The sequence below is a fragment of the Carassius carassius genome, chromosome 19 (assembly GCF_963082965.1).
Source record: "Carassius carassius chromosome 19, fCarCar2.1, whole genome shotgun sequence".
Classification (NCBI taxonomy): domain Eukaryota; kingdom Metazoa; phylum Chordata; class Actinopteri; order Cypriniformes; family Cyprinidae; genus Carassius; species Carassius carassius.
This window is the reverse complement of record NC_081773.1, coordinates 11,618,936-11,644,661: the sequence shown is the minus strand read 5'-3', so window position 1 is coordinate 11,644,661 and position 25,726 is coordinate 11,618,936. Positions and strand designations below refer to the sequence as shown.

Sequence of the window (25,726 nt, the reverse complement as noted above, 5' to 3'; positions counted from 1 at the left end):
TTCTCTCCTCTCTCCCCTCTCTCGTCTCTGTCGCTCCTCCTTCCATTTCCTTTTCTCTCGCCTGTCCTACCCCCAGGTTCCCGCAGGTCCCCGTGAGCGGTCCCCCCCGGAGGGAGGGGGGGGGGAGTAGAGCGCACTCTCGGGAGTACCCCCCGGCCTGCGAGGGGCGATGGGGGTATGTGACGAGTGGGGCGGGGCCGAGGGACATGGGAGCGAGGCCGGTGGAGTGATTGGAGATGAGCTACACCTGTTCGACCCACCGGTCTCGAGGCCCACGGAGGAGATGGAAGGATATAAAACTGGAGCGACGACAGTGAAGGACGAGAGAGGACCAGGCCTGGGCCGTGAGGGGCTGGTGCGCTGTTTTGTGTTTATTTTGTTATTAAAGTTTCATTTTGATTGTCCTCCGGTTCCCGCCTCCTTCTTCCTGACGATTAGGAAGTTTAATTCTTTACACAAATATCTTGTCAAATACATTAATGTTTGTCAAGCAGCAAATCAGCATATTACAATAATTTCGGAAAGATCACGCAACACTGAAGATGGAGTAATGGCTGCTGATAATTCAGCTTTGCATCACAGGAATAAATGACATTTTAAAATATATTCAAATAGAAATGGTTACTTTAAATTGCAATAGTTTCACAATAATGTACTATTGTTTACTCAGAAGATGCATTCAAGTTCTTGAATGCATGAATTGCACTTTAAATTTACTTTTTGAATAAATTAATAGATAAATAGGTAAAACAAACAAAATACATGTCACGTCATGTCATTGACCCTCACGACAAGAGTCATAAATTCCTAATTTGTCTAGTTCTGTATGTTTTTGCCCTTGCCTTAGGAGAGCATAAACAAAAAGTCGCCCAGAGTTAAATGTGTTTTGTTAGGAAGGCCACCCACTGTGAAAAACACCCCATGGTCCTGTCTCATCATTTTGGCATTTATATGACACTAAAGAGGCATTCAGGACCACATCAGACATTTGTGGTAAAAATTGTAGCATTTCACACTGTTTCCGTCAGGAGTCATTTCCTCGATTCCATCATGTTTCACTTGTGACAGTCATAAATTCTCAGGCAGGGCCATCCATCATTCTTCTCAGCAGCACGTTGATGGGACTGGTCTTGGATGGGTTGTTTTGCGAACTGTCTATATTTAATCAGCATGAGGTAAATATTTAGTGAGTGGTGTGACGGTATGCCCCTGGAAAGCGGTGAAGTCGCTACGGGTGAAAGACGAGACATGGAGTCTTCAGAACAAATGGCCGAACAGGACTCAAGAGGAACTCAAGGTGGAGCACGAAGCCTGGGACACTGGGGAACCTCATAAAGGTTAGACTATGAAGACAAACACCCCTTCTGGAGGAAATCCGACCTTGTCACCCACCACAGCAAGGCTCAAGATTATTCTTCTACACAGCCATTTGAAAATCACAAAGAAAAGGTCTGAGATCTGCCTCAGCATTAATCTTCAATGGAAGCTCTTCAGAGGCAAACTCTTTTTAAAGTATAAAACTAAGGACGATATAGAGATATGGCTAAAGTCAAACATCTTATTCAGAAAGTCAAAACCATTTGAACGGCCACACTGCATCTTTTGTGTGTTTCAGAATACAAACACATTATTAATAACATTAAACTAAGATATTTCATAAGCTTCTAAGTGATATGAAATAGCATGCTACCTTGTTTTAAGTTTGACCGATAAGTATTTCTTTCAAAGCAAGTGTGCAGAGGAAGCCATGCTGTTATTAAATTTACAATTTAAGCACTGTTTTTATTCTTTTTTTTTCACATACATTTTTTTTATTAAACGACAGCATATTTGATATGTAGAAACTGTAAGTAATGATGAAGGAAAACTAAATGTAGCACTTCTGATGTACAGCTGTTCTACTGAATACAGAAACATACAGACAATTCATTACACACTGCTAGAGTTTACACCATGTATTTCATTAGGCTAATGTGTGCATATGTAAGTGCAGATGTTCAGATTTACTGACTGAGCTCCTGATGTGATGTGATCTTGTCCTGTAGCATTGTTTCCATGACAAGCAAGTTACTGATCTCACTCACTGCATCACAGGCAACGGTCAGAGGTGAGGTGTGTAGCTGTGTTTTCTTTTTGATTCATTTGTTACACATCAACTTTGTGTTTGTTTGTTTGTAAACTTTTGGTGATGTCATTGGTAATGATGACATTAGAAAGCCAGCCACTTTGAGCATGCCTAAACGTACAGGCTAGACTTTTATTTTCAAAATATATTAGCAAAGTCACAGTAATAACGTTCACACATTTTCATATGAATCAAGCTTTTCACACACCTCCATCTGTCTAGGAAATCAGAATAGAATGCATGTTGCATGTTATCACAAGGTCCCAAAAGCCCTGTTAATTAAAAACTGAATAGTGATTTACTTAACACCTGCTGAACATTATGTCGACTATAAGAAAGACTAGAAATAAACATGAACAACAGCCATCAGCGATGTGCTCTCACCTTTCAGGAAGAGGTAATTCTCTATTTTGTATTGCTATTTTAACATATTGACACAGGTTCAGGTTATTCTTATCTCTCTTGGAATAAAATATAAGAACACTTCCAAAGTGAAGAGCAAAAGTGCCTATAAGTTCTACATTTAACAGTCATTGTAGTTTTTTATTATTAGCATGTTTTGTTGTTGTTTAAAGCATTCATTTTATTTAAAGAAAGATAAAGATCTAACATTAATGATTCAAGTAACCACTACAAATCCTTAAGTCTTATTGACAAATATCTTGTAAAATGTGCACTGTAATTTGTAACACTGTTTATTACTCAGTGGGAACATTTCCTCACCGTGGCATCCCTACTGGCGATATCACATGCTAAAAAATACACAGAATGGCCTGTGTAGACCGACTCACAAACAAAGGGCTATTATAAGTTAGTTCTTTTAATTAATCATTCAGCAAAATTCAAACTCAAGAGTCACTACTTTAAATCAGTCTAATGAATCCATTACTGAATGAACTCGAAATTAACCAAATCCATCAAAAAGGCCTACCCAAGGTAACAATGTGTCAACAAAAGTAAAAGAGAACAAAGTGTGTTTTCTCCCTCATATTTCACAATATAAATGTTTCTGGTGGATCTCAAGATTGATTTTTCCCTCTCTATGTGGTTTCTAAACTGAAAAACTTTGAGAAACCCTTTTTTAAAACAGTGAATGTCAGGATTCTGGACACTTCAGAAAGATCATGAGTTTCCTTTTTGCCTAAAGCATAAATTGCCTATATTACAAATAATAATTACGACAAAAGGGATCTTAATAGCCAAAAAGAACAAGCAGTCTTATGAAGAACATTCTCATCTCTGAACTGTTTCTTTACATGCTAACGTTTCTCATATCTCTATTTGTTTTGTCTTTGTCCTGTCAATAATTTTCTCTACCAAATTAATTTTTTTGAGCTACTGCTACCCTTGTCACCTCAGAGGAAATGCTCCTGCTGCATGTAGCACAGAACAGTGCTGTCTCTATTCATCTCCATCAACAGTTACAGTGATAATGGACTTGCAGAGAACAAGATAGCTTCATTCCATGGGCAGGTATTGGAAATCACTCAAACAGACAAACTAGCAAAGAGGGCTTGCATTGGTATAAGCAGTAAGGGTCAAATTCTTTAACAACAAGGCATCATCAACATCCCACTCTGTTAAAATGATACAGGCGCATTACAGTGATCCACAGACACATGAAAACTTTAGGCTCCTCGTAAATGCAGAAGCAGAGCTGTTTAGGACATGATCACTGGCACTAAACTTGGTTGTACATTAGAGAGAGACACTTTACAATCTGCAAAAGTTATTTCCCTTCCAAATACTGCTATGTCTAGCAGTATGATGAAAGAAAACGCTTCAGCAGTCTTTTAAATGACCCACAGGCAAGGCAAAGTGCAAGCAAAAATGTATTATGCACCTTGACAACAATCCAGTAGGCCTAATGGAGCATACACTGCTTTCCACCAACAAATATATTCTCTGCTAAGTGTAGTTCTACTTGCCTAGCAATGTTTAGTGAGGAAAAAAGAGGACAGGTAAAAAAAAGGAAAAAGTTCTTATTCACTCAGACACAATGCCAACGTTTAACTTTGTAACCTCATTCATCTTGCGAATTGTTTGAGGTTCAGCGCCACATAAGGAAGGACTGATTCACTGGTTTAACACTTGGAAGGTGGTGACACACCAAAGCTACACTCTCTTCCTCTCGCACTCAAACTCACACACACACACACGCACACACACACACACACACACACACACATTTACTTAGGAAGCTAAATGGGGATATTTAATAGACATCTTTTGTTTTATATACACTAGTAGGGGTGTAACTGTACATGTATTCGTACCAAAAATTTGGATACATGCACACATGTGCATCGAACAAATCATTCAGTTTTTCCAGGAATTTCAAACAAGACATGCCGTTTTGGCACTCTAACTCAGGGGTTTTCAAACTGTGGGTCGCGACCCACTCGTGGGTCACGGAATGGAACAAGGTGGGTCGCACAAAGTCACTTGGCTGCAGCTAATTTTGCGTTTCAATGACACACAGACACTAACACAGTTCAGTCTAGGGCTGCACGAATGTGACGAGTGGGGCGGGGCCTAGTGCCATGGGAACAGAGCTAGGCCGGTGGAGTGATTGGGAAATGAGCAACACTCACCGGTCTCAAGAACCACGGAGGAGATCGGAAAGATACAAAAGAGGAGCGATGACAGTGAAGGACGAGAGAGGACCAGGCCTGGGTTTTATTTTGTGTTTGTTTTTTATTTGTGCACGGCAGTCATCCGAGAGGGGCTGTCGCGCTGTTTTGTGTTTATTTGGTTATTAAAACTTTGTTTGATTGTCCGCCGGTTCCCACCTCTTTCCACGAAGGAGTCATCGAGGCGGTGGGCTGGAGTGAGTTCGCCCCCCCCCCGGCAACTCACTCCAGCCCACCACATCGAGCACCCTCGGCGGCAGACTCCTTCGCCCTGCTCGATGGCACTGCGGATTCACCCCAGCGGCGAAGGATCTTCGGCAGCGCGCCCCTCCTTCCTCCCTGGCTTCGGCACCAGTGTAAAACATTAAAATCTTCACAATCACAGGAAGAAGGAGGCGGGAACTGGGAACCCACTCATCACAACGATATAGCCCACCAACATTAATAATGAACTGCAATATCCTTAGTGTGATTTTCAAATTGCAATTAAGTCCGTGTGCGTTGCGTGTTTTGAAGGTCTCAGAGCAATGTCATTAAAAGGTTCAATCGGTCTTTTTTTACCTATTTCACAATTATTTTAATCTCCAAACTGTTTTAGATAGTTCTGCTTTGCTTCTTATGCTTTTCTAAAAAAGTGTTGGATTGTGCTCCGTTCTCGCCGACACACACGGAAGGATCATGAATGCAACAAAACACAGCAGCGCAGATCACACTTCACTGGAGTGAGCCTGCTTCACGTTTTTATGGACACTACATATTTTAACGCCAGTAAACAAAAATTAAAACTTGTAAATTTGTAGTGAAATTTTCAGTTGTACTCTAAAATAAAATGGTTATTTTTCTTAAATACTTAATTTCTGTCATAAAAATTTTAAGTAAGATTAGGTTTAAAGTAATTTCACTCGTTGTTTTTTTTTTTTTTTTAATATTTTGGTGGGTCGTGAAATATATTACACTTGTCTAGGTGGGTCGTGGAATGGAAAAGTTTGGGAACCACTGCTCTAACTTATGTCTTAATTATCTGATGTATGTATATATTAAGTCTGGATCAGAATATTCGATTATTCGGATATTCGAATATTCGTTTGGGGGGTTAGCATTCGATTTTAAATGTTGAGATTCGAAGATACTTTTTTTTTTTAACACCTGGCATCGCCGCGAAACAGTTTTCATTCACACTTTAATATAGCCACTTTTTTACTATCTGTGTGTGACATCGCCACTCTGTTGCCTGGCTACCAGCTAAGTAAACAGCTAAGATACGTTCAATATACATTAAAAAAAAAAACACTGTCAATGACAGTTTGGTCTGTTTAGGAAACATTTGTGCTTATTGATATTATACCCGTCGTCGCCTTCTGTTTATTTTATTCATGTCAAGAGTTGTGTCCTTTTTTCTGTTCCTGAACGAAGTAAATATAAGATAAAAAAAGGAGTCCCAAAAACAGAAATATCTGATCATTGTCCATATCGTTGTATATATTACACTTGCGTTACCAAGCACCACAGTGTTAAATGAAACCGTATCCGTGCTGGCTGGCCCAGATCGTGATGGAATGGAACGGTTAAGCAAAGAGAACCGTTCGGCCTGATAGTGGAAAAGCGGCTTATGAATCGCCCATGAGTGAACATAATGATTGTCACGATTCAGTTCATTTGGAAGAGAAGACAAAAATGCAGAAGACCTCAACTGTGTGGAGCACTTTAAATTGAGTGAGGACAAAGCAAAGGCAGTGTGCCAGAGATGCAATTTGAAATTGGCATACCACAACAGCACATCAGGTTTGAATTGAGTTCTGCAAATAGAATGCCTATAGCAGTTTGTTGGTGTAAAAAAAAAAAAGAGCTTTTTTCCACATTGTTAATCAATAATTTTACACATGATAAAAACGTGCACTTAATTTGCTTGGAAAACGGCAGTCATAAAAAAAAAAAATTTAAAATACAGTAGCCTATCCTAATAATAATTTGTTACGCCGTGCGTGAAGTCTATTGGATGAATGGTTCTTGACATCATTAAAATGCAGACAGACACACACACACAGTGATGCCACCGGTTTACGTACATTCATAGAAAACAATGTGTAAAAGTTGTGACGAGATGTTGCACTGCGCTTCTCATTTTGACTGCGAAAAAGATGTATAACTGTGCCTCATTCAGGAAAATAATTGCCAGTTCATAGGGACAATAACTATAACTTTAAAGTTTTAATAACCATTCCAATTCTATGAAAATAGGAAGTCCACACAACAATTATAATGATAACGACAGAGGAAGAAAATCATCAGAATCATTTTTTAGAACTGAAGCACCATCTCACTTTTACCTACTTTTATTTAAAGCACGTATCTTAATGTATACATTTTGGTATCAACATAAAAAGATGCAACATTTGAGATGTAAAGTGAACAAGTTTCACAGGCATTTGATAACAAAAATGGAATAACGTTCCCTGAACAAAGGGGAGGTCAAAAAAAGTAACAGTCAGCAACTGTTTTAAGTACTAAAGTGTACCTAATCATCATGGACTGAACCAGATTTGCAGTTCTTGCTGTGAGATGTTACTCCACTCTTACACCGAGGAATCTGGAAGTTCTTATACATTACTGGGGACACACATGGGTACATGTGGTTTGTCACTACACAGGCAATCATTATCAAAATGTCATTAATAACATTTACACGAGTCATTACAATTACTAGTCACCATTAAACCCTAATTCTTTGATCGTTAGGTGGGATATGTGCTTTCATATGTGACACAGACTATGTTTTCTACTAAAGCTTAATTTTAGCTGTTTTCACTGAGAAATCGTGCATGTATGAGTGCAAGATGAAGTACTTTATGCCCAAATTACAAACAACGGAAGCGAGATAACTGTTCTCGTACAGGAGGACACCTGCTGCTCTGCTTCCCAGAATCCTCAGAGCTGGATTACTTCTGTTGCTCATCTACATATACATCAGTAATCCTGTTTCTGCTCCAACACACACACACACACACACCACACAGAAGCTGGCTCATATACAGCTAAACCAGAAACACAAAATCCTGTTTGATTTCTATAAATATCCGTTTTTAAATTGGACCAGTATACACACAATTCAGCCAACAGAATATAACTAAAATTGAGATTTGTTAGCACGTAGAAATGTATATATGTGAACCCAGTCCTATAGAAAACCCTCTACAACTGTCCACAGCTCATGCAAAAATACAGCAGAATATGGGATAATATCACCAGCCACGGGAAAATGGCAGCAAACACAAATGTTGCTCCACTGACATCCTATATTTCATCTCCCAGGGTTGAAACAGTCACAGAGGAAGTAAAAAATGTGGAAAAAGTGAGAAAAAGAATGCAACACCCTGGAGCCAGGAAAAAAAAAACACCAATAACTAACATCACAAGTTGAATAATGAAACTGCGTCATTTCTTTGGCTGTTTTTTTATTTCACAAGGATAAGAGGATGTTCTTCGCACCCATCTATCGCACTCCTGTCTGTGTTTGAGCACTTTTATAAAGAGCTTGAGTTTTTCCAGACAGAGTGAGAGGCTGTCAGTATAGCCATAGCCAAAGGATGCACTCTGGAGCGTGACAGGCTGACTAGGTGCTCTGAATTGTTGACAAGGAAAACATTGTTTGCTTCCGGTGTTGGACAGCATCAAATAAATGGAGATATTTTGCGGCAGAGTAGCATTTGAAGGCTGTCCGAGTCGGGTGGGTGAATGTGGTCTGACAGAGGGGCACTGAGCATACTACCCTTGGGTGGTGCGTAATGTTCTCTTGTGACATTTTAACTGATACACACACTGAAACATTAGGACATCCGGAGGACACTTTCTTGTTTCTTTATATCCACTTTTGATGTCAAGAAACTTGATGTTACTTGAAGAAATATTTTTTGGTGTTTTGGTCAATGGCAGTACCCTTTCAACACACCTTTGTACCTTATTAAACCCTAAAGGGTGAGTATTAGGACCTTAAAGGTACGTATTAGAGTCTTTTGAAAAGGTAACGCCCCAGTGAGAATGGAATATACACTGGATGTCAATGGTAACCAAAACCGCTTGGTTACTAAAATTTCTTAAAATATTATCTTAGTAAATAAATACGAGACATCCCTCATTTATGTGGGAAAATAGGCACTTATAACAGAAGTGAATGGGACATATTTGTGCTTTATTGACACTGTCGTTATTTAGGCGTTACATTGACATGACCACAAAGCTGTAAAATTGGATAAAACACAAAATGTGTTTTAAAGCCTTTTTTCTTATGTGTCTTGTGCCTACAGTATACTACTGAAACAGATTGCATTATCAACCCCCTTTTTTTGCTTTTTTAATGATAAAAACTGAAGGACAGACTGAATTTAATTTTTGTGGTAATCGAGATTGTGCCACAAATGCGGTTGACTGATCTTAAAATGTACTGAAACTGGAACGTTCATTTAATCTGTTTGAACTATTACACTTCTATAGCTAATTTAAATCAGCACTCATTTAGTGAGATTTCAGATATTTATTATGTAACAGAGTATAATGTCAAAAAGGTAATGCATCAGAAGAGGGGTTTGTGATCTTGAAAGGTACCTTTCATCTACATGCACTCAAATTCAACACACTTCCTTTAATGCAAGTTGATATTCTGCCATCTAGTGGCACAAGCACTATTTGTTGTTTAAAATGCCTCCAAGAATCTTTCTTAGTCATAAATAAATAAATATCACCGGAGGAAATCTGGCTTTGAATGTATTGATATTTTAATCCTATTAAATCCCTTAAAACCAAATCTATCCCTCAGTATACAAAAAAACCTAACCTCCATCATAATGAGAGGATAGTGAGAAAAAGTGTTGCTCGTTGCTCCCTTAGACCTAAACCATTTGAATGTTGGAGAGTAAATACTGAAGATTTGGGGACCAGACTTAACTCCCACTCGATCTACAGATTTCCCTTCATGTTGCTAAAAACACCAATCTTAACTCAGTGTGATTTCAGTGTCTTACGGACAGATGTGTGCTAGATAGAGTCCCAAATCACTCTGCTGGTCCAGAGCAGAGAAATGTTAATTCCAAACCTAATGCATGGTGGCACTCTCTCCTCTCCATCGAGGTGTGATTTACCCCATGTGAAAGCATCCTGACAGCCCCTCAATCATCACACCTCTGTGACCAAATCTATAGGATCCTCAAATCTCCTGGTCCCCGGCTCATTCGTTCTTTCCATCCCTCCATCCATCCGCAGGTGAGACTGAAGACTGTATCACTCAGTCCTCTGAGAATCACAGCCCCTGAGAAACAGAGGCTTTCAAGTCCACTGGGACATGTGTGCGTAGAACACTGGCTCTCCGGTTGTTAGATGCTGGTGTTCATTAATTAGCACGGACTTCAATCATGTGAAATCGCACCTCAGGCTGCTTTTAATTTAGATGAGATCTGCTGTGCAAACACATCTAGGGCTGGTGGCACGTAGTTATTGCAGCTACACTGAAACATTTATTCTTTTAGCGATGCTTTTATCCTCAGCAACTTGAAACAAAGCAGACAGCATGAAAAAACAATGAAAGGGAGCAAAATAAAGCCAAAATGTGGGTGGATGCTACTCATAGACGCTACTCAAGTTCATTTGAGAGTCTATCAATATGCCTATTTAAGCAATTAGATCAATGCGATTCAATACTGCAGCGCTCCAGATTGCATGAAATCCACTGATTCACACTTGCCTCTGTATAAAGGCTTGGTAAAATACTGCAAGGAGAGCACAGACTTGAGTATCTGAAAGTTTCTTTTGAAAACTTTGGGATTTTTAGCTGTGGAGGGGGTAGAGCTGTTGATTTTAACACTGTGCATTTTTCATTTTAATTCAGTTTTAATTGCATCAATGAGCAGAGAGCTGAAAATTACACATGGCATGCAGCTGCTGGTATGGCCAGGGGGCAGAATTTTGTATTTTTTTTTTTTTTTTTACTATTGTCTTTGCTTGCTGGAGTGGACTGGGGCTGCACATGGTAATGAAATCCCTGCTCATCCTGTACCATGTAGCCAAGTGCTATTTGTCAGGATGTTGCAGGGGGCAAGAGTTTTTCTGCTTTTTTTAAATCAGATTCTTCTTGTTTGGTTTAGTAGCTAAAAATGTATTTGTTTTAGCTGACATTATTCATGATCCATTAGACTTTAAACTATATTAAATCACTACAGACTAAAATCCTATTTACGCGTTATAAGACCGTTACTGCTAACACAATGCTTTTAAAGATACATTTTGTCACAATACGCATGTGTTTTGAATGACTGTCAATTTTTGTTGTCCATGTCATAGCATAGTTATGCAATCTACCAGCAGGAACTAACTAACAGAACTTAGTCTCGTGTAGCCAAAGCTTTAAATAGTGTTTTCTGAGATATACCACAATGCCAGACCATGGCTGAACAAAAATAATAACAATGGTTTGATTACAAAGTAAAAACACAGGTTAACTGTGTTTTATACAGACATAACTTAAAAACAGTGGAATAGACCATTTTACTTGTGGATATTTCCTTTTCTTATTACTGTCCCTCAAACAAGATTTGATGTCACTATAGCGACATTTGACAAATGCAGAATGTATTTTATTCTCAAAAAACTCTGCTGTATCAAGCTGCTACAGTTCCCGACAAACTAATAAACTTTGTATGAAAGTCAGTCGATGAAATTAGAACATATCATCTGTTTGTCCAACCAATGGAAAACAGGAGAGTGTTCAAGAAGCCCATTTTGGAAACAGTCTTTTTGAAAAAAATAAAATAAAAAATAAAAATAACTATGTGCAAAGCTCAGTATACAGTATAGCTTAAACTTCATACTACCTCCTGCGCCACAAACTAACACTTCAGTGAACAAAGAACCAGCAAACAGCAGTAAATCTGCTAACACCTTATTTTAAGGTCCTAATCTCACTATTAACAAACCATTAACTACGAAAATGATCACAGAATGTTTCAAAATTAACTTTTAGTCATTTATATATTTGCAAATGTTTTCATTTTTAATGACTAAAATCTATAAATTTAGTTTAAATTTAGTTAAACTGAATGAAAAAATATAGATCGCAAATTCGTAATCGTAATCTCCAATATAATATAAATTCACAATCTCTACCATCTAAAAAAATGTTTAAAAAATTCTAAAGTCAAAAACCATCTAAGACCATCTTTCCCTTTATACATTTTTCTTTTCATGAGGACCTATGCCACAACTTCAACTGCCTTCATTAAAAGATTTTGCCAAATTAATACCTCAAATTAAGATCGCTGTGGTTCTGCTGAGGGACTTAGATAACTTTATTAGCAAAAGTGGAACATCTGATCAAGGTAATTACGCAATGTTAATGATGGTTTCTAAGCACACCGCTAATTATGGGCACCCTTGCTGGTTCAATCTTAAAATCAAATCACGCTGCCTTGAAGGTGTGGCGATTCGTTTGGCGAATCTCCATCTAAAGCGGTTTTCCAGCATACTCAGCAGTTCACCTGCTGAGGAAGAGAAGGGTGAGGGGAAATCAAGTACAGAAGGCCTATTTTCATTATCTTGCTCCTGTTGGTTCTGCATGTCTAATGTGCATCATTTTACCTTCTAAGGAATCCTGGAGTGTGTTGCCAGGCAACATGCACATGGTATGGGGCGCATGTAGAGGTTCACTAGTTTTCCGTGTATAATAATCCAAACAAGCCGAGCAGTCAACAGTGTGACACTTTCAGTAAATGAAAAAATCTGGAGCAAAAGCTCCTTTGGTATATTTAAACTGCTTCGCTGCTAAACAGGGACATAGCTAAAAGTAGGTATTTCTAGGAGTGCATAACTTTTTCTTCTGCAGAACACAAAAGGACAAATTTTGAAATATTGTACCAGTTGCTCTTTTTCCCCATGCAATTATTCTCCTTGAGGATTGAGGGCCTCAAACAGGTTGTAAAAGCGCCATAAAAATGGGCCATATGACATATTCGCTACAAGCCTTTAGAAGCCATACAACAGGCTTATGGGAAGAACAGACCCAAACTCCAGTCATTATTCACTCATAATCCTCCCCTTCTTTGACCAGATCATTGGTGATGTGAACTTTAGAACAAGATCAGTCAGATTTGAAAATGAACCATATGTAACATATTGTGAAATAAATCAACCAAATCACTGAAAGGATCCAATTCAATTTAATGATACATTATACACAATTTACCTATACTTGTTCCAAGAACTCAGATGGCAGATGGGTGGATAAATAAATCTCCATTCACAGTAGTTGCATAAAAATAATATATATATTTTTTTTTATTAAAAAAAAAATGCTACTTTTCAAAATTTTAGTTAAGAAAAAGATAAAGAACAAGAACAAGGAAGAAATAAATACTTTTAGCAAGGACACATTGAATTGTTAAAAAAGATTGAGCTGAAAAATGCTGTTCTTTTTTTATTCTTCAATGCATCATGAAAAATAAATCCACAAAATATGAAGCATCACAATTATTTCCAACGTTGATAATAATAAGATTTAGCATATTAGAACGATTTCTATAGGATACTGAAGTCTGGAGTAATGGCTACTGAAAAATCATCTTTACCATTACAGGAATACATTATATTTTAAAGGACACACTCAAACCATTTCAATTTTCTCAATATTAATGTTTTTACTGAATTTTATACAGCCTTGGAGATTGTAGGAAAGGCCTTTCAACAGTATGAAAAATCCTACTGATCCCCAACTTCCCCCAAAAAATAAAAATTTGATTGATTCATTCTATGAAATGTAACAAAAAAAACAACGATCAATCCACATGCTGCAAATCTGATAAATGTTGTGCAAAACCAAAATGACAAAATAAAATCTCATGAACAAGACTCCTCCCGTCTTAAATTATGAATCATATTTGAATTATGCAAGAATCACAATAGGTTACAAAACAGAAAGCACAAATGAACGGTTTCATCACATGAACCCAGTAAGAATTTTAACTCAACCCTAAAGCATCACACTCAGTTAAACAATTGGAGCAGCAAAGAGACCGAGAGGCTGGAGGATGAACATAATTTTCAGCTTTTAACCACATTCCACAAGGACTAACTCAAGGAGAGCTCCATTGCCTGCCATTTGCATACATTTCCAAATGAACAGAGTTTTGTAAAAATTTGGCAGAGTGTCAAAGTGATGTACGGGGGTTAGCGAACGCTCGTCTCTGAGAGCTCCTGGTTCACACTGAGTGGTGACAATCTGGCCACGTCTCATCCGTCACTCTCCGGCGTAAGAAATGAACCAGCCTGGGACACTAGCAGATTGCTGGAAGCTGTCCAAATTAATTATAAGGCCTCTCAGAATACAGAGAGCTGACTAGCCTGTGTGCATCTCTCCCTGTGGCAGGGACAATCGCTCTCGAAGTTGGCAGATGCATTTATCGAATGATCTCAAGCAACAGAAGTGCTGCATTGCATGATTTATAGAAGATAATTTCAGACCTTACCTGCTGAATTTGTAAACATCATCAGTCAGTCCTTTCCAGGCTAACAAATAGCTACCATTTAAAAATATGACAGACTTTTAGCATAGAAGCATGGGCTAATACTGTGGATCATAGCCTAGAGAGAAGTGAGTGAAATCTGACTGTAATTGATGAAGTGAACTTGTCAAGGCGGTTTAAGTCTGTAACTGACAATGGATCTGCGGGAACAGACCTTAGTCAGGGCAGACAACATATTTAATTTGACTCAAATGACAATGAGGGGGTAAAGGATAGAGGTACAGTCTGTTCAATGGGCTAGACTGTTGTGTACCTTGGTGTAAGCGACCAAAAATACAACATAACACATTTCCAGTTGCCAAAAACTCTAGGAAACATCATGTCCAAGTTAATTGAAAATAAACTAATTGTGACCTAGGAACTTAATATTGCATGTCTGTTACTCAAAGAATCAAACTGATCTTGGCGTCTACCCTGACTAAGGTTTATTCATTGCTTATTTAAATAGAAGATCATGAACTGATGGGTAAAAACAGTGGGTAAAAATGCCAATATATACACCAATCACATCAAATTCTTTGAATCCCCATTTTTATGACTAATTAATTTTGGTGAATACCATATTCAAAATTAACACAACGTTAGCTAGCCCACTGAATCAAATACAGACTGAGAAAGTGTAGAAAAGATTTTTTTATTTTATAATTTGCATTGTGCAATGTTATGATAGTTCACCCAAAAATGATAATTCGGTCATTAATTACTCTCCCTTATGACGTTCCAAACCCGTAAGACCTCCACTTATCTTCGGAACACAAATAAAGTTATTTTTGATGAAATCCAAAAGCTCTCTGACCCTCCATAGACAGCAATGGTACTACCAGGATTAAGGCACAGAAACGTAGTAAGGACATCGTTAAAATGGTCCATGTGAAATCAGTGGTTCTACTGTAATTTTATGAAGCTACGAGAATACCTTCTGTGCGAAAAGAAAACTAAAATAACTTAATTTAATAATTCTTCTCCTCCGTGTTACCCTAGCACCCATTTACCATAGGCTGGTTAGTTATGTTCTGAAGCATGGCTGCTGGTTTGAGATGGTTTAAGCTGGTCCTAAGCAACAAGCTCCTGCTCAGGACCAGCTTAGGGCAAGCTAAGAACCAACTTAAACCAGCTCAAACCAGCAGCCAAAACATACCTAATCAGCATATGCTGTTTTTTTTAACAGGGTAGGGTGACGCAAAATATCTCAATTTGTGTTCTGAAGATGAACAAAGGTTTTTACAGGTATGGAATGACATGAGGGTGAGTTATTAATGACAGAATTAAAAATTTTAGGTGAACTTTAAGAAAAATTGTAGCGATCCAAAAAGGAAAAAAGAAATCCTTTTACTTCAGGTGCACAGAACCAAGGGAATACTTGAGAATACAGAAGTAGCTAGCCACACACTGAATCAAACACAGACTGATTTTTTTTTTTTTTATTATTATTATTAACTGATCATGCAAAAAAGTTAAAAATTGTGCATTCAGTTAAAAACAAGTGGACACAAGCAAGCAGATGTTTCAAGTGTTAACATTTTTCAAATTTTGCTCCATTTTTTGTATGTTAATAAGCATGCCTCAAGAAGTTGGTATGTTTCCTGTCTAGCATTGTTAATATTAAATAATATAAATTCAGATCAGCGCAAGAGGGAATAAAACTTAGCTCGACAATAAATAAAAGCCTGGACTGATGCTTGCCAGACTTTGTATATGCTGCTCTGAGTGTTGTGTTTCTCTGCAAAGCGACACAAACCACGTGAGCTGTGAGGAACCGCAGCTGAACATTGCTTCAGCAATTCAGGGCAGACAAATGAAAAGTAATTGACTCAGGAGCTAGAAATCAGACCCAGTGGAGAAGGAGTAATCATTCTGAATACTGATCAGCTTATGTGATTGACATCTAACAACACAGAAAACAAAGCCCAAAGCACAGAGGGTTTCATCGGCAAGTGTGGAAACATTCAAATCGTTACAGACAGCTAGGATGTCTGCAGGTGAAAATGAGTTGGACGTTGTGGTTCTCTCTTGGGACGTATCCCCAAAAATGAGATCTCGAGCTACAATTCAGGGATAAATTCATATCTGTGTGCATTAGTTTTCTCTAGTCATCAAGAACATACAAAATTAAGCACAATAAAGCAAAACAAAACAAACACTAAAAAAGAGCCTTGTTCTGGTAGTTTTCTCTTCAGAAGAACTTTTAAAAAGTGGAAATCAGTTCCAGTTTTGAGAGATGAACCAGCCAGCAACATTCATTTAAAACTAAAGAGGATAGAAAATATAAAAAAAAGAGCAGACTGTGTAGTTAACATTTTTATGAATAATTTACGAAGGGCTTGTGTAATGTTATGGAATTTTGGAAGTTATCATTAATACGGTGAGAAACAACGTCTTTTATATGAACGATACAGTGGTAACTGACATAGCATTAATTACAGTAAAGCTATAAATGATATTTTCTGCCTTATTCTGTGATAAATGTATATATGTATATAAAAAATATATTATAGAGAACAAATGATTGGTTATTGTCCAACAGCAGTGTATTTTATTTCTTAGGCAAGTAAAAGTAAGAGATAATAAAGTTTTTTTTTTTCTTTTTCTTTTTGTCAGTTAGACATAAATAAATATAATTAAGCCTATTATTATTATTACATTTGACATTTTGTCCTCCTCACTTCTGAATAACTGAATATAACTCTTTATCTATATGCTGTGTTATCTTTATTTGGGGATCAAATCTTGTTGCTCCAAGTGAATTTTATTTGGTGGGAAAGGGGCCAAAATGGCTCTTTTGATGTTGAAGTTTGCAGACCCCTGCTCTAAACTATACCAGCATGCTCTCACAGTAACCAATCGCAATGCATATCTTTCACACCTTCTCTTTTATGGGACCCCTGCAACAGAAGAAAAATAAATCTTGTCTCGCACCTTTTGACACGTGGTATTAACATGCATGCATAAAGAAACATATGAAGCTTCTAGAACAGAATAAACAGATGATAAAATTATTTTTCATCAGAGTGACTAGTCGTTTCGGTAACACTTTAGTTTATTGGGGCAAAAAGTTTATTGTTAACTGAAAATTGCCCCTAAACTAAAGATTGACCTTCATTTGATTTTAGCTACTCAACTACTTTTTCGAAACACAGAAAAGGTTGTTTTTATTCATAGTCTGCAATACAATAACAGCTCACCACATACTGTAAGTACAGCACAGCACAGCACAGCACAAGTGTTTAATTTTGTTTTCAACCATATAAAGAATAGTAACAGGCCAAATTATATAACATTAGCCTATTTCTATAGCACTGATCATGATGCAACTGCAGGTCTGAAATAAAGGTGATATCAACATGCAATGATGTCCAAACTTTTACTGCCAATAACCGATAAATAATATTGAGGCAATCAAGTGTGCCAGCAGATGCATGCTAGATAACTGGTGTCGGATTCTGGAGAAAATGTATGGAATTTCAACTTCTGGAAACCAACTACTGCATTCCACTTTTTTGTTGCGTATGATCATTCATAGTAAATGATGCAATCTGCATATTAAATTACAATGTATCGATGTTTAGTAAGTGTCATTTCTCACAGACCAGCATTTATATTTTGTCAGGAATAAGCCAAGTGCCCAAAACAGATTGTCCTGCTCAGTAGCCTGCCAACACAACCACAAATGCCCCGTTTCCACCACAGGAACTTTACCCAGGAACTAGGGACTTTGGCCTGGTACTCGGTGTGTTTCCACCGCAGGAACCAGGAACTAAATAAAGTTCCGGGTAAAAAAAATGCCCCTCAGAAAGTCCCTGCTGGCGAGGTGGTACTTTTTCAAAGTTCCTGAACTTTCGGGGGCGGGACTTGGCCGCTAAACATCCTGATTGGTTGAGTTCACGCAGCATTGGTTGAGTTCAACCACCATTTATTCGGATCAACATTTTCAAAATATTACTGTTATTGTGTCATGAAATGTAATTTTAAAAGTATTTCAGGCGAGAATTTAGTTGTTTAAAACTCAAATCTGTGGTTTATTAATAAAGACAGCGCCTATTTAAAAATGTGTTTCGCCGATCTCAGAGACGGTCAGCTCCACGCGGCCAGCGGGAGCTCAGTCCTCATGTATCCACCAAGAGCACTCTCAACTCGGCTAGACCTTCTGATATGTGCCGCTGGCTCTGATGTCTCTTTAGTGGTTAAACATAAAATATAATTCAGCTGCGGGGTAAATCTAACAGGTTTTCTTTGGTCTGTATTCAATTTATCTATATGTTAAAATGAAAATAAAAAAGGCAAATCTATATAATATTTCGTTTCATTGTAATGGCTGTATATCCCTGAACTAAGTACGTTTATGCAGCTGTTATTATGTTTAAATGAAAACGAAAGGAGGCAGTGGTATTTGATATCCTATTTCGTTTTATTGTAAATATACTGAGAGGAAAATTGCAGTACCCAAAGCGAGTTGAGTTCACGCAGCATTGATTGAGTTCAACCACCATTTATTCGGATCATGTTCAAAATATTACTGTTTTATTGTGTCATGAAATGTAATTTTAAAAGTATTTCAGGCGAGAATGTAGTTGTTTAAAACTCAAATCTGTGGTTTATTTATAAAGACAGCGTCTATTTAAAAATGTGTTTCGCCGATCTCAGAGACGGTGAACTCCACGCGATCAGCGAGAGCTCAGTGCGCATGTATCCGCCGAGAAGCAGCCTCTCCTCGGCTAGACCTTCTGATATGTGCCGCTGGCTCTGATGTCTCTTTAGTGGTTAAACATAAAATATAATTCGTTTTGGGTAAATCTAACAGGTTATCTTTGGTCTGTATTCAATTTACCTATATGTTAAAATGAAAATAAAAAAGGCAAATCTATATAATATTTCGTTTCATTGTAATGGCTGTATATATACACATATCCCTGAACTAAGTACATTTCTGCAGCTGTTATTATGCTTAAATGAAAACGAAAGGAGGCAGTGGTATTTGATATCCTATTTCGTTTTATTGTAAATATACAGAGAGGAAAATAGCAGTAGCCATGGTCAGCTGACTGAAGTTATCAAGTATATGCTGCTGTTTGCAGATTTACTGGATTTGCGTCGTCGCGGACATCACACTCCCGAGTCGAATGCACAAAGTCCGCACTACCGAGGATGCACGTCCAAAATCAGCGTACTTTGTATTGAGAAACGCGTGCAGACCTACGTCACCAGTCTATTTGCCTAATCTTCCCGGTACTTTACACTGCGGTGGAAACGCAGAAAGCAACAGGTCTGGGGGGAAAAAGTTCCTGGGGGAAAAAGTTCCTGGGAAAAAAAGTTCCTGGTACAAATGTTCCAGGTAATTTCAGTGGAAACGCGGCAAAAGAGACTTTGCATAGGGATCTGAGAGATTCAATTGTAAAAAGAGCATTCAATGATAGAATTGGCCAGCTTCACCCTCCTGCCCTGGGCAGTGTTTTAACCTCTCTTAATTGACAATGGGAAGAGGCTAATTAAAACGAAGGGAACAATTAAAAGTGTTGTTTGTTCTCTTGTGTTTTAACAAAACAGAACTCAATCAATCAATGACATTTCCACGGCAGTGTCTGATCATACCATTTGAAAATACACCATCAAAGACTGGCAGAAAAAAGCCTTAGTGTTGGTTTTCTACAGTTAGCACGTAAATGCAAAATGATTCTACACTATTCAGATTCACTGACATCTTGGGAGATCAAAGTAGGTCAAAAGGTAATGATCTCGTGGTCATCACTTGATTCAAATTTTCCAAATGTTGAAACGGTCGACTCAACATTTCCTCAAACAATGAGGTAAATAAGATGTCAGTTCTGTGACAGAGGTCTCAGATCTGCCCAGTGCACACCAGAGGGATTGTAGGAAAACACTGCCTCCATATACCTCTCCACATTCATCTGTCCTAGAGCAAATTGGCTGCCACAAGGGTTGGCAAGGATCATCCTGCTGTAAATGAAGACTGAGCCAACATAGACGGCCTGTCAATTTGGCCCTAGCATCTTGGGACCTTCTGGTCCCCAGACCTGCCCGCTCCAATCCGCACCACTATTAAAAGTATTCGCAATTCAACTATGGCCAAGGGAAATATTTAACCGAGGTGCTTTCAAAGCAGAGGCTTTTTTTATGTTAGTATATAAACATTAAACCCCCGCTCCTCCAGAGCCAAAGATGAGAAAGTTAAAGCCATTTACTGAAGTGGAAGCAGCAAGGCACATTACCTGGGAAACAGAGTGGTTCGTTTATTAGAAGAGTAGTATGGGTCGACATACCTGTCAGTGGATTTTCCATCTCACTCAGATTAATGTTCGTCGTGTGCTTCTGCATCTTCATCATTTTTTTCTGCATTATGCGGCTTTATGACTGTTTGTGAACAGAAACAAAAAGCTTGATTTCCACAGCTGAAGAAATGGTTGTCATCTCAAGCACTGATATAAAGAGTACTGTAATAATTGAAGTGCTTTGTACGCTTTGACTAAACAAACCACAAAGGGTACTGGCCGTTGGACACGCTGGCAGCAGGGGAACAATCATCTATTCGCTTTGATTTGTGTAAACCCATTACATGACAAACCTCCTGGACCAATTGAGATCAATGGTTTAATCCAAATGCTAAGTGTTCCTCGCTGTAAACGCACATGTTAATAATTATGGCGGTGAGGTGTCATTATATTCCTGTAAGGCATCTCGAGGGATCCGACTCCAAATGAGAAAGCTTTGTCTCAATTATGGGCATTTAAACAGGGGGTGTTAAAGATAAGGTGCAATAAAAATTAGCCTATAAATATACAGACAAACAAATTGCATAATATCAGGGGTAATGTATCAACAATCCTCTGAAAAGCCTGCCTCCCACAATGTTTAATTTTCATAACTGCGGGTAAAATGGTTTCACAGTCTCTGAGGATAATTTCACATGCTTTTGTTTAAAATCTAATACAGTGGAAAATTATCTCCAGTATATTCATATTTCCCCAATCCTGCCTGATAAATCGTGCCATTTGAGATGAGAAGAAACAGGTGGGTTTTAAACTGCAGCTTGCCTGAGATGACTAGTGCAAGTCATTTCCATTTTGAGAGGTTTCTTTATTGCTCTCAGTTTTGTTACATCTGTTTTCTGCCATGCTCCTTCACCTTGCCTGATGTTTCTTTGCAACATCGCCTTGTTCAATTTGTATTCCTAAATTACCGAGCATACCATCACTGTCTTTCTGAGGACTGAGACACACCTGCAGTCAAGCAGAACATCTCACACTGAGCACTGAGCAGCTAATCGTTTCATCTGCACCTATATAGCATTCAGACGTTAACGTTTTCATGTTTGTTCACCTCTTTAACACTTGTGCTCTAATTGTGCTTCAGAATTAGGAGCACTCGAGAACGTTTAGACAAAAGAATAAATTACTCTTTCCAAGCCTTAATGTTTGTTTTTTTCCTGATTGACACAAATGAATCTCATCCTTCACAATTAAACGTTAACTAAAAAATAGGCAGTAACCTACTCACCGTCAAGGGCTCGGTATTCCAAATAAGACGGGGTTTTTAAAAAAAAAATTTTTTAATGCTTCTCACATATTTTGCATCTTGACGTTGGTGACCACGTTAACCAACATAGCCTATTTGACTTCTGTCATATATCAATACACTATTGACAATAAACACTTAACTTCACACCGCCCGCGATTTCGTTAATGTCAATTGGCACAACAGGGCTTATAGTAAGAATTAAGAAAAACAAATATTTGAACCTTCCTAACTTCAGTGCCAGCAGAAAGTAGGCTGGCTACTGGGTAGTATCTGCCTACAGTAAGCAGTATTAATAACTTTGTTACATATTTAGTCGAGTGACAGTTATTTTCAAAATAGTGTGCCGTGAGGAAACGAGTCACTTTTCATCATCATCTGTTTGAATCATTTTAGTGAACCGATTCATTTAGACGATTCAAAAAACTGATTCATCCAGTTTCCATAATATCCCCCTCTCCACTAGATGGCACCTACATCAATGATAACAACGTCTGTCCTTTTGCCCTCACTTTTGTTACAGACCATAAAATGAAAAAAGTATGATGATACTGCCATAAGTTCAGTATAGCTACATTGTTTTTGTTTTTTTCACAAGCTTTACTTTAATTGCAAATTGTACATGTCTGCCTACACAACAACACTCGTCCTTTTGCCCTCGCAGGAGGTAACTTTTGTCACAGACCATAAGATGAACATTATGCTGATATTGCCTTTATGCAGTTCAGTAGCAATGTTGTTTTTACACAAGCTTTACTTTAATTTCATGGTACATGGCTGTCTATTACATAATACACAACAACTGTGTGCCTAAAATGAATAAACAGATGAATACATTAAAAAACACATATCAGTTTAAGTACAACAAAGTTTATAAAAAGGCTGGAAGTGGTTTAGATTAACCAAATACTATTCAAATATCATTTGCATGCAAGTTATATCATGAAGAATGTAATCATATATATATATATATATATATATATATATATATATATATATATATATATAAAGGAAACAGAAAAAAGAACAGTGCAAAGTACAAATTGTTCTACCTCGTAGCAGGAAGTGGTTTTGATCAGCAGACCAAATCACACATTATCTAAACTATGCCTACATGTGAAACTCACTGTAGTACCTCAAAACCCCCTAAAACATCCTAAAAGATCAGCATATGTAAGTTCACTTTTGGTTTTGGCATGCATACTAACTAAAGCATGTTGTTCCACCCCACTCCAGAATAATGACAGAAAACAAAAAATGTTTGAAAAATTCATTATTTTGTCATTCATTATTTAGAGGCAGCATCAGCATGATTGATTTGCAGGCTTTCGCTGCCTTTTTTTCTGCCTAATTAGCCTTTGGGCCCTCGGTCACAATAATACAAGCCATCTTTTGTTTCCTGTGGCAGCCTTTACTCTGGGATCCATATCCACGCACACATGGGAATACTGCATGTCACTAGAGAGCAGCTCCCCATCATGGCTGCAGGGCAGGAGTGGAGCCGCACGGTGGAACCGCCACCATCCCTCTTACTGATTTATGATCTGGAGAGCAACAATAAAACAAGGAGGAAGCCCAATTATTCTTCAGAGGGAAACTGGAGAAAGTGTGTTAGCCTTGACTGGAAGAGAAGTGGGCGTGGGAGAGAGGGAGATGAGGCCGGACCTATGCAGCAGGTTGATTCTCACCCAAAACCCAGCCTTCTCTAACTAAAGTCTTGGAAGAACCGTTTTAGACCAATCAATAATCTAATTTTAAATCCTGAAAAGTTGCTTTCGATCTGCAATTTGAGTTTTAAGTCAATAGCAAATACTGACAGTTCTTCTAAATAAGTAAAGCTTTACATTGGTACAGTCTTGCAGTGCTTGCAGTATAAGAAGGCTGGATATGAAATTCGACACCCCCAGAACATCTGAACACCCAGGGGAGAGAGAACACAGGTGCTTGAAGCAAAAAAGAGATCAGTCTTTGCATGAAACACTGTGATTCATCAAACTTGATTAAAGCACGGATATATGCCATCTCTAATAGCACTCAACAGAGTGATCACAGATTAAATGTGAAATCTGAAAGTCGCTTGACATATGCTTTGATTTAGGTTCAATCAAAAGAATAAAGAAAAGATCTTGAATTAAGGTGTACGGAGTGCCACCTGGTGACTGTTTACTATAATGGTTTATATTGAATATAAATCTTGACAGGGTCACTGTCAGATGAGGTTACTACTTAACCCTTCTTCTCTGTTCGGGGTCTGGGAGACCCCAAGGTCATTGTAATAACTTAAAAGCATACTTAACATATAAGGTTTATCCACAGCCTTTCAGAATCATTCATTTCACGTTTTATTTTAGAAATTATTAATTCTTATTATTATTTTTCCACATGTTATTCTGTCTATAAAAATAAATAAATAAAAATATATATATATATTGTACATTTGTTGTACATTATAAATGACTTAAAATAGCTATTGTAATTATTTACATATACAGCACTGCGGTTTCCGAGACTTTAAATTTTTTTTTTTTTTTTATATATATATATATATATATATATATATAAAGTCAGTCTTAATAGAACATGAGAGTTATTTATATATGACTCAAAGCATTTACCATCATTTTTATTATCTGGAATAAGTTTTGATAACGAAAAAATAAAATGAAAAAAAGTTGGTTGAACCGACACCTATGCAATCAATGTGAATTTAACCAACATAATAAAATGAACATCATAATCAGCTTTCTTTCACAGATGGCAGTGCACAAGTTGTTTTCTGTCTGTGCATATGTGTTTGTAATGTGTTTATTTTGGTAAAATTCAGTGATGCTTTTAGGAATGAACAAATTTTGCGAAGTGAATCAGAAAAAAAAAAAAGCAAACCCTGCTCTGTCTTTGTTAGCCAATGAGTTGCATTAATACTGACAGGACTAAGCAGATTGGGAGATTTATGACTAAAGTGCCATGACTTTTGAACTCTGTTCTGCCCCGGGGTGCTGTAATGAACATGTGACCCTGCCCTCGAAGCACAGCTATAACAAACAGGAGCAAGATGTTACATAATTAACTTCTCAACTATGCCATGCTAAAATCTGTTGACATATGAGAAGAGTGTAAAACCGTGACACCTTTTCATTCTCCATGATGAGTTTGTGGGAACAGTGTATGTGATATGACCTTAGTTCTTGTATTTGTTGTGCTTGGTGAAGATGGTTAATCAGAGAACCTGACGTAAAGACATTTAAAACAGACCAATCTGTTTACCACAAACATAAATCAGATTAGATACACCAGTTTCCATAGCAGAGACTGCAAACCCGGAACAAAGTTTTGGTCTCTATCTCAAACCTTTTCACCCACAAACACAGCTTGTTCTTGCTTTTTTTCTGTTAATAGAGTTGATTTTAGTAGATTTTAATTGCTGGATATGAATACGTTGCAAATTCTCAACAGAATCCAAATCAAACAATTAAAATCATACAACAACATTATAATTTTGACAACCAGTCTTGACTGCACCTGTCAAGCTCAACCATTCAACACTGTTACCCAAATTATGGTAAAATAAAAGAAACTATTAAAATAAATAAAATAAGTGTAAGTGTAAAAAAAAATTGTTTATTTGTGGGAAATATACATTTAGCCATAACTATAAATAAACACTCTAAAAACTGCTGGGTTGAAAATAAAACGTAAAATCTTATGTAAATAAGACATTCACGGACATTATATTAAAAGTACGTTACCTCTTCCGTTCAGTAACGTTAAAGCAGTCCGTTAACCAAACAAGTATTATTGGAGTATTTGAGTAATTTCTCTGTAATTCTGTAAATATGTTTCTACACAATTTTTTGTCAGTATATAAAAATGCATACATATAT

The 25,726-nt window shown here is 37.6% G+C and overlaps 1 protein-coding gene and 1 long non-coding RNA gene across 2 annotated transcripts in view; both read right to left on the bottom strand.

Annotated features, from left to right (window-relative positions):
• Positions 1-21,296, bottom strand: part of thsd7ba (thrombospondin, type I, domain containing 7Ba) — a 274,856-nt gene extending 253,560 nt beyond the window's left edge. The window contains exon 1 of the mRNA XM_059499834.1: positions 20,594-21,296. The gene's annotated coding sequence lies outside the window, so the exon portion shown is untranslated. The remainder of the gene's footprint in view (positions 1-20,593) is intronic.
• Positions 21,297-23,101: 1,805 nt separating this feature from the next.
• Positions 23,102-25,072, bottom strand: LOC132094691 (uncharacterized). The gene is made up of 2 exons (XR_009422376.1): positions 24,974-25,072; positions 23,102-23,389 (listed from the first exon to the last, which is right to left on the bottom strand). It is a non-coding gene; the product is annotated as an uncharacterized LOC132094691 (long non-coding RNA).
• Positions 25,073-25,726: the final 654 nt, after the last annotated feature.